The 9,919-nt window shown below is 42.4% G+C and overlaps 1 long non-coding RNA gene across 2 annotated transcripts; it reads right to left on the reverse strand.

Moving 5' to 3' along the window:
- Window positions 1–5,612: 5,612 nt before the first annotated feature.
- On the reverse strand, window positions 5,613–9,546 carry LOC124700157. Of its 2 annotated transcripts, XR_007001664.1 has the most exons (4): window positions 9,468–9,546; window positions 7,485–7,527; window positions 7,279–7,392; window positions 5,613–5,699 (listed from the first exon to the last, which is right to left on the reverse strand). It is a non-coding gene; the product is annotated as an uncharacterized LOC124700157 (long non-coding RNA). The 2 variants fall into 2 exon arrangements; XR_007001663.1 differs by lacking the exon at window positions 9,468–9,546 and having other exon boundaries at window positions 7,485–7,717.
- Between the last annotated feature and the right edge of the window lie 373 nt (window positions 9,547–9,919).

Consider the following 9,919-nt stretch of genomic DNA (forward strand, 5'->3'; position numbering starts at 1 on the left):
GCAAGCGAAAGACGCACATTTGCGCGGCTAGATCTGTGATGGGTTTTCTAACTAATATACAATTATTTTGTATTTAATTCGTCCTCTTTTATTTGTATAAAATATAAATATACGATATTGATGATAATAGTTCATACACATTACATCAAGTACTACCTTATTAGAACATTAAAGAAATTAAATTTGTGTACTCCTTTTATTTAGTTACTAGCACAAAACCCGTGCGTTGCTACGGTGTCATATTAAATCGAAGGTTATACTTTCATATGTTTATATTTATGTGTCGATAGCTCTTGATTCGCGCGCAAACCCAACCTCCCCTCTCTCGTGATATTCTTCCTCCCGCTGCCACCCTACCGGTCCATGCCGTTAACTTGAGCGATACTGCCCAGTTCTTCCCGATGTGCCACGCGGCGCGTGATTCCTCTTGTTTCTCTCTTCCTCGGCTACATTCGACCGTAGCTCGCCACGCCGCCACAGCTCCTCTACTGTCGGCCTTCTCATGCTTTGTTGCTAACAAATGGCAAAACCTATACGACGCGCCGCACATCGCCGCGAGCGCTAGGGTCAGATGCAGTTAGGGGCTTTATTGTTTTCGTGCGTACGATTTTTTCTCTGGTGTGGTCCGATTTTGTTCAGTTTGGTCGGGCTTCTGTTTTGTTCGTTTCTTCCGGCTTTTTTATTTTTGATTTTGTTTAAAATATTTACCTTTTTTAAAAGTACAAATTTTGGGGGAAATCATTTTAAAAAGTCGCCTAGATTTTCAAAATGCACTCTTCACCTATATGGCAAGATCACTCATGTAACAACGGAAAACTTAATAAATTTCATTTTGGTGTAAGAAATACAGAATATGATCACACTTTTAGTACGCGGTCGCAATACAGCGAACCCCAACGGACCCTCAGAAATCACGATGCCATGAAAATATTGTGCTTATAAGCTCCACAGCTGATTAGTTGGCTGATGAGCTAATACAATATGATCCTAGGTCGCATGAGTACAGCAAAGTAGACTTCCTATAAAATGTCCTTTGGTCGGTGTGTATTTTCTCAACTGAAGTACTTTTGCTATTATATAAATGTTTATTTCGTTGGCAGCTCATCTCACAACTGGTCTGAAATTACCTAATAAAAAATGATCGCTGTAAATTGAACATGAGGTCTGTATCTTTGGATAATAAATGCAAGTACTGCCTGCAGTGCAATGTCTGCACTGCGTGTCTGCGTCAGCACCGATTATACTAAACTAAATGGCATCTGATTATCTCACCACATTGGAGAGTAGTATCTGCTTAGCCTCGTTGCTGAAGCTGTCGGTGGGGAGCTGCTGAATACTCTCCGCATCGCCTGGAACCTTCGCAGCATCAGCGGCTCTGTCAAGGCCGGCCGTCCTTGCTCTGGATTTAGGCCTCGCACCCAGCCACGCTCGTCTTCACCTCGTGCTGTGTCAGCGAGCAGCACATGAGGACACGGGGATGGCGGCGCTGAGCCCTGTGATTCGCCGTGCTCTGAGGCTGCCGTGGTGTTGGGGCTGCCCGTAGTTCGATTGGAGCTAGCACCGGAGGCAGGCCGGCGACCGCTTTGAGTGGGCGAGATAGCTGGAGGCGCGGCGGGGGTCTCAGCAAGCGGCAAGTGAGGATTGGATGCACAGGGCCCTAGCCGGCGTCTTGTCGATGGGGGCGGGCGGGGCCCTACCGGCGGCGCGAGGCCTCACTGGTAGGTTGCATCGATGTCGATTGGGGGATTTTTCTTTGTCTCCCTCCACTCGCTCCGCTCTCAGGTCGGGGCGCACAATCTCCTTCTTGGCTTGCTCTTCGCCTCTGTTCAGATCGGGACGATAGGAACGTGATCGTTGCGGCCGACGCCCTGCCGCGCCAGGTACATGCGCGGCGGCACCCACCCATCGGCGTCATCTACTCCTGCTCGCACAGCGTGGCGGGCTCCGGATCTGGCTTGGCGGTGGGATCGTGGGAGGCACGGATTGTGGCTGTTTTTTACACAAGAGAACGAACAGGTACAATGGCATCCCACAGTAATATGCGATTTGGTGGGAGGGTAAAACGGTCCAAATAAAAGTTGGACGAAAATTTTGGCAGAAACCTTAGCTCCTTTATTATTAGGTACTAGTACAAATGCCCGTGCGTTGCCACGGGTCCTAAAATTTTATTTTTTAATATACATATATAATTTATAACACTATGAAAATTTAAAACAAATCAGGGATAATATAATATACAACATGGCAGAAGCAATAACAAGATTTGGGTTCTTATTGTTGTGACCCTACGAAAGATGAAAAAGGCGAGGACTGAAATGAGAAAGGAAGGGCCAAGACGACTTCGGTTCACATGTGAAAGTGCTTCGAAAGGTGTCAGCAGGTGCGCGGGGCCGGAGCCGGCATGTTCGCCCGCTGGGCCGAGTGTTCGCCCACTTCAGAGTCTTCGCCTGCCTCTGCGTGGTTCCAAGTTCCAGCTCTTTTTGTTAGTCTTCCGTGGCGTCATAACTTTTAACTCAACAACCACTCCTTTTTAATATATTATTGTTTCATAAAACGTGTGTGTTGCAAACACAAGTAATACTGAAGGAATACTTCTTTTATGATTAGTCCAAACAACACTTGATACTCATAAATATGTGGAGACAACCTTAGATCGTAGCCTTCCGTGTCAAACATACAAAAGGGGCTTAGCAAATCTTCAATAATGGTTGGGGTAAAAAACTCCGTCGGCACGCGGGATGCTAATTTTATTAGGTAGCTTCCTCAAAGCTCTTCAGCACATGCAAGCCAAAGAAAAATTAAGTGAAACACGATTGCGATCAAAGATCATTGCTTTTGTGGCCCTTTCTCTAGCTCCCTTGCCTCTCCCCGTGTCTCCCCATTGGTTCCAGTAACCCCTACCCCAACAATACCACTACACACTGCTTTGTGTCCGGTGTTTTCTCCAACTCCAGATCATCACTAACCGTAAATGGTTTTGAATGCTTAGTATAATGCAGGAAAAACCATTCGCAGAAATCATGAAGAACTTCACAATATATAATATAATATGATTCCGCAGATTGAGAATTTTATGAGGAGCAATATATAACTGGGAATTCTAGTTTGAATAGTATGGTGATGTGATTAGAATATTATATATGGAGTAGCAGTGCCATAACATGTCACGTCGCTATCAGAAGGAACTTTTGTTAATAATAAAATCTTCCGTCATCGCTGCATCGAACTACCCCTAGATCCTCCGGCCGTTTCCTCTCATTGCTCGGAACCTCCTCCTTGCTTCAGTTTCAAAAACATTGTAAAAGTTTTGTGATACACCTTCTCTATGTCTACTTTGGCAATCTATATAGCTAGGTCATTCTCGAAAATCACTTCATAAGCCATAATAACTTGCTTCCACATAAACTGGAGGCTCCGAGACAATGCAAAACCTAAGAAAATGGTGATAACTCATTTAATAACTAATGGTATGAAGTACAAGCATCACATCCAGGGATCGAAATGAATCATGTTATATTATTGGTCTGGTAGGTAACCAAATCAATTTTGTTAGATTAGCATACTATTTATTTCAACGTTACGGTGCCTGGATTAGCATATGGGTTTAACAACAAAGCTGCATAACATTTCCGCTCCTCACAGATCATCACATACCTGAACCAACTAATAAATTAACTAAATTACAAAACAACACAGTACATCATCCTAAACCTGAACTAACCTCTTTGTCCATCCAGGGGTCGAGGAGTGTCGCAGGTTGTTCAGGTGTAGCAGGACCGTCTTCTACCTCAATTCCACCTTCTCCCCAAAATGTCCCCAAAATGCATGCCACTGGAAAAATAAATTCGGTTTGCACATTTATCTTGTCAAGTTGTGCGGCTTAATGGTCACTCATATTTCTCTTTTCCCCAAAATGCATGCCACTGGAAAAGAATTTCGGTGTGCATCCCAGTAGATCCACGCGTGGTCGAGAGAGCGAGCTCACAATGCCTGCAAATAGAAGAACAGTTCACATCAGACTTCTACGCATATACTTTTTACGATGGGTCACATCATGTCTGATTTCTACCATCCAATAGTAACACCACAATTTGAATTTGCATATGGACGTCCCTCTGTGAAGAGTTCTAATGTACATATGTTCATTCCACTGCCAACAAAGGTGTCCGTAAGCTAATCTATATCATAGGTGTATTTTCAAGATAAACTCATCAATTGCGTAAGCAGGATTACATTCTGGACTACATGAATGTCCAGTTCTATCAAAAATTATGTATCAGGCGAAGCAAATGTTAATATAATTATTGCAAAAAGCACTATGTGTTTGAAGTAAGGAGCAGACTGCAAGTATGGGGGATAGGATGCTAAAAAAATATCACTGTTAGGTGTCCAGTTTGTAAGTCAATATAGTATTGATTCCGAAACATCAAAAATAGCCTAGAGAAGAGAAGAAGCAATAGTCTAGCAACACGGTGCAACACCAACAATAGGACAAAATTATAAGAATTGTGCTTCTTACCTTGCATACTGGGTATTGACGATCCCTCAAATTGACGAGTAAACTTTCATTTTTCAAGTCAAAGTGCACTATATTGTTTATTATGCAAGTACACATTCCAAAAGTTGTATCAAGCAATGATTAGTACTTCCTTCGATCCTTTGGTTGTGCAACTATCTCAATTGCTGGGAGAGTGAGTCATAAACGTAATTTCCCTAACCTGTAGTTAGGGATAGATAGGCAACCAACAAACAACATTTTTTTGAGAAAAAACAATAAGTGGATATGATATCGGAACTATTGCCTCAAAACAAACTCCATTACCATGCAGTAATTTACGAGTCGGTAATGTACAGGTCTCCAATTTCCTAGCTTCTTACTGCGCTAACTTGTAGTATGTCTGACTCTGATATCGCTAAGTTGAGCTTTGACAGTCCTCATCGAAGGACCTCCCAACTTCTTAGTTACCACGGGAAACAATACAAATGTTTTTCTGCACATGTAAAAATAATATACATGCAAATTGCCATGATAGAAAGAGATTGTCGTATAATGTCACAAAATAATCTACTCCCTCTGTCACGATTTAGGTATCGGAGGTGTAGTTCAAAACTATTTTTTCATTGTCACGATTTAGGTATCGGAGGTGTAGTTCAAAACTATTTTTTCATTTACACCCTTCTTATTTTGGAAAGCCCCCAATGGATCGCAGCCACGCGCTGGCGGACAGTCTCGCTCGCGGTCGCATCTTCCCGCCGGTGGACTCCCGCGCTCATCGCATGCTCGCGCCGGCGTGCCTCCCGGTGAGCTCGCAGCTTCCCACCGGCGGAATCCTGCGCTCCTCGCTGCCTCGCGCCAGCGGGCCTCCCAGCGGGCGGCCTCCCACCCTTGGCGCCGGCAACCTCTCACGCCGGCGGGCCGGCGAGCCGGAGTCCTCCCTCGCTCCGCCGCTGCTGCTGGAGCTCGCCTCTGGCCGCCGCTACTGGAGCTCACCTCTCGCGACCTCTGCTGGAACCTGCGCTCCGCCGCTGTTGGAACACGCGCTCCACCATTGCTGGAGCTCACTTCCTCCTGCGAGTAACAGGAAGACCTTTCATTGGTTTTGACCTTTTGAGCAGTATTCACCTGATTGCGCGATTTCTTCAACACCTAGAGATTGTCAGGATTTTATTTTGTGTCCAGTGCCATTGCCAAAGACATCCTGCAAAAAATGATACTCCAGACATTAGATTTCAGATCATACACGGGAAATCATAGGTCCTCTTATATGGGTGAGAATGGATTTTTTTTCAGATCATAACAACTTAAGAATGTACTCCAATTTAAAAATAATGGAGTACTTGATATGTTTTTAAGCAACTAAAAAGCCTAACTATAGCAAGCAACTTCAAAGCCTAACTGTATGATTATGGCTGTATGCTCAATTACAGAAAAGACACTTTGGTTATGATTATGATCTGTATAATTGTGGCCACTTGGACAGGTCAGTAGCTACTATAGAATCTTGTAAGGCCAGAGCTGCTTCTTTTATATGGTTCCTTTCATCGGCACATCACACCTCATTTAAATTGAACGCACCAAAACGTAAGTAATAATAGATTCAGTAACTTTAGCGTATAACTATTCCTTCTGTTAGATATTCCTTGCATTTACAACAAAAAGATACCCCTTATCTAAGAGACCATAGACCAAACAACAAAAAGATACCCCTGGAGTACTTGACAATCTCTGCTCTGATTCAGTACCATTTCATTTATGGAGTTGCCTCACTTGGCACATAAACAAATGTAATTTCATCAATACCAGAAACCCATATGTTTAGCCTGGTTAAAGTTTTTACTAAGATAAACAAGCAACTAATGTACTCCAGTAGTACCGAGTAGAACAGTCCAAATTTTTTCCATCTACTGTACTCGTAGAATAACAAAGACAATTCAGGTTGGACTGTTCAACTGGAGTATAACAAAGACAATTCAGGTTTCGGACATATGCTCGGTTTAAGCTGTATCGTCATCGAATAAGAAACCCATATGATTTCCCCGGCTACTAAGATAAAACAAGCAACTAAAACATGTTAGGATATTTACGGTAGTACAAGTAGGATGGTGTAATTATGATCTTTGATTATGACTATGCTCAATTATAGAAAAGGCACATTGGTTTTTTCCTATCTACTTTGAGATATTAGTCGAGTGTGATGCAAGTCCCAAAAGCCAGCATATAGCAAACTGAATTGCCTTAATTCAGAATAAATATATGGTTTGCACAATGCAAGAGAATACAATGTAATTCTGCTAATGATGACAAAATAAAAAGCACTGAACCTAAAAAGTAAAAATAGAAGGTTGTTTTTTTTCTGTTCAATAGAGCAGTTTAATTCAGGCAGTTCATGTCTTTCAAATTTTTAGTATAGATGCCTTGGCGATTCAAGGATGCTCACAGCTCAAAGCACTGATACAAAACAAACAACAAAAAAACTCGACATCTGAATCACCAAGGAGTGCAACATCAAAGACATATAACGTAGAAAATAATTAGCTACATCTGAATCCTACAAGGAATGCTTAACAAACAACTGACAACTATAGGCTATACATATGAAGACTTGGTAACGCAACACGATGGTTCATAAGTGATAGAAAGAAGGTTTGCACCTTCGCCACCAGTCAACACCACAAAAGTAACAGGAGCAAAAACTGGAACAGCAAGACTTATAATTGAGCAAATGTGCTTCTTTGAAAATGAATAAATCACGAGCTGATTTGAGGCTAGGATTGTACCTGATCTACAAAGTCGATGCAGAGGCCAGGGGTACCCCCTCCATTTTGAAGGAAAAAAAACGATCTACAAAGTTCCCAGTTTCCAAGCAATTATATCTTGAAAGAATCAATGTCCTGTGAATGAACTACAATAGCATGGTTAGTGTAAATCCTAATTTTTGGAGAACACACACGGCATGCATATATAACTGCAAGAGATCACTAACCTTATGAAAAAGAGCAGTAACCTTTGAGGACCAGGAGCTTCAGCTGAAATTTTTCGTTGACGCATCCATCGCATATGTAAACATAATCATGAAGAGACCTTATCAATCATGAAAGCATCAAAAAGGAAGGAGAGCAAATTCTGTAAGAGGACGAAACAATAATCTTATTCAGAGCTCTCTAACAAATAGAAACATATTAGTTGCCCTTTCTTGCAAGCACATATATGCAGAACGAGTTCGGTGCAGCGAAGGCACATGTGCATACACATCACGAGAAGCATGCTCATCTCGTCACCGGATGCTTCCAGTCGTTGTTGGTATCATCAGAGCTCGGTTTGACAACTTCCAGGTCAAGTCACATCACTGCCGAGGTTGAGGAAGGACACAAAGACCCAGACTTGTGGGCACATCCCCGTACAGCATCTCGATGTGGGCGCAACCCCTCCATGAAATCATTAGTAAAGTATTACAAAATCCTAAATGGAGTTTATGGTTTCAGAGCTGATGCTTGGAGAAGTACCGAAAGTGTAAAAACAGAGAAACTCATGCCATGCCGACTAAGAGTAAGAGCATGAAGCTTTAGTAAAACAACAGTAACAATTTCCTGCTAAACATCACTACAAATACATAAATATATATAATTTTATAATCCAGTTGCTAGAATAAACAAAGAAGGAGCTCCCAATTTTTTTGTCCGCTCCTCTGAAACTAAGCCTAGATGATGTCTTCTGAATGTTTCATCTAGAGTACATTTCTACTTTTCTATCTGATAATATCTGATTAGGGTTTGTCTTTTATTCTGCCTCCGAACATGCATACATTTTTCATTGTCCCAGACTAAAATTTTGACAAATTGGCAGCACATCAGTTCTTTCATATTTTCCTTGAAACCATCCATCTTACCATTACCCAGCAAGTTGATCGAAAGCAGTTTAGTGATATTTTTATTCTCAAGTTTTGGGAAGAATTAAAATACATCTTCTTTCAGAACCCATTGATAGATGAGCGGAGCATGAAACAACTATTGTAACTTAGAAAGTAACATAAATATAATACAAAATAATAAATTATATTAAGCATTATGAAAACTCTCCCACCACACGAGCATGCTCTATTTGAATGTACGAGCAAAACCTCAGTCGAAGGGTTCTTTCCAGGCTTTTTTGCGAATAGGATTTTAGCACTACTTATAGTAATTATGTAGAGAGAAATTCAAATATTTCTCTCAAAAGGAGACGAAGAAAGTCGAAAGAGATAACACAACAAAGCAATTTTATCATTCAGTTGCTAGAATAAAGAAAGAATGAGCTCCAGAATTTAGTGAGTAAAGCAATACCCTCAATTCATCAGATCAACCTAAAGAAACCTCAATTTCTACCTCATATTAATATGTTTAATGAAGTGCAAGGATCACATGCGGCCAAAATCAAAACGTATCATTCTACCAGGCCAGAAACAAACAATGTTTGTTTACTTTTGCAGATTTTGCATAATTCTGAAATTGGTCACCAGCATCAAGAATAGGTAGCTTTCGTCTATACTGAAGATGATTCACAGGCCATAGGTTTCCAGTCTGAACTGTACTCAAGATCCGATCATTGTCATAAAGAAATGGCTAAATCTATAATTTTTTGTGCTACAGATTCCATACCAACCAAAATACATCTGAGGTTAGTACTGGACATAGGAACTTTGTCTCTATCAATACAGAGAATCCCATGTTTCTCACTGTATCTCAAGTCTCAGCTGGGATTTACAAGCACCCTAATAAAGGGTGAACTGGACCAACCGCCCAACCTCTCGGCCTCCCCCAATTGCTTGGTGGATTCATCATTCCCTCAGAAGAACCGACAAAGAAAATAAACAACAGCGAGATTCCAACTCCATGGACTGCAGACCCACTTCGGCATGCTTACAGGATCAATCGAATCAATCACGTACCAATACAAAAAAGATCTTAGGGGTGTCTAGAAGCTTATTTACCTATCGAAGCCGAGTTTGGTGGCGACGGCGGCGGTGTAAGCGTCAGGGCATGTAGTCCTTAGTGAAGTGAGCCCGCGGCGGCCCGTCCATAGCATCCAGGTCAATGTCGTCGAGGAACACCCCATCGTCAAGTGGGGTACCAGGATAACGTCGGCGGCGTGGGGGGCGGGGCGATTCGCGTCGGGCAAAGCGCGGCGCAGCCATGATGCTGTCATCGCCGACGGTGTTTGGTGCGTGGTGCGGTAGTCATCGCGGGTAGCCGGCGGGCAAGGGGAGAACGATGCGAGTGATTGATGGCAAAAATTACTCGGGCCAAGATCTATGGAGAAGGAATTTATGAGGAAATCAAAGAATCCCTGATTTTGGGGAAGAGAAAAGGAGTCAACGCGTGATGAAGGACGACGGACGGACGACCAAAAGACGACGAAAGTAGGGGAGAAGGGGGAACAGGT

This window comes from Lolium rigidum, chromosome 3, assembly GCF_022539505.1.
Source record: "Lolium rigidum isolate FL_2022 chromosome 3, APGP_CSIRO_Lrig_0.1, whole genome shotgun sequence".
Lineage (NCBI taxonomy): Eukaryota > Viridiplantae > Streptophyta > Magnoliopsida > Poales > Poaceae > Lolium > Lolium rigidum.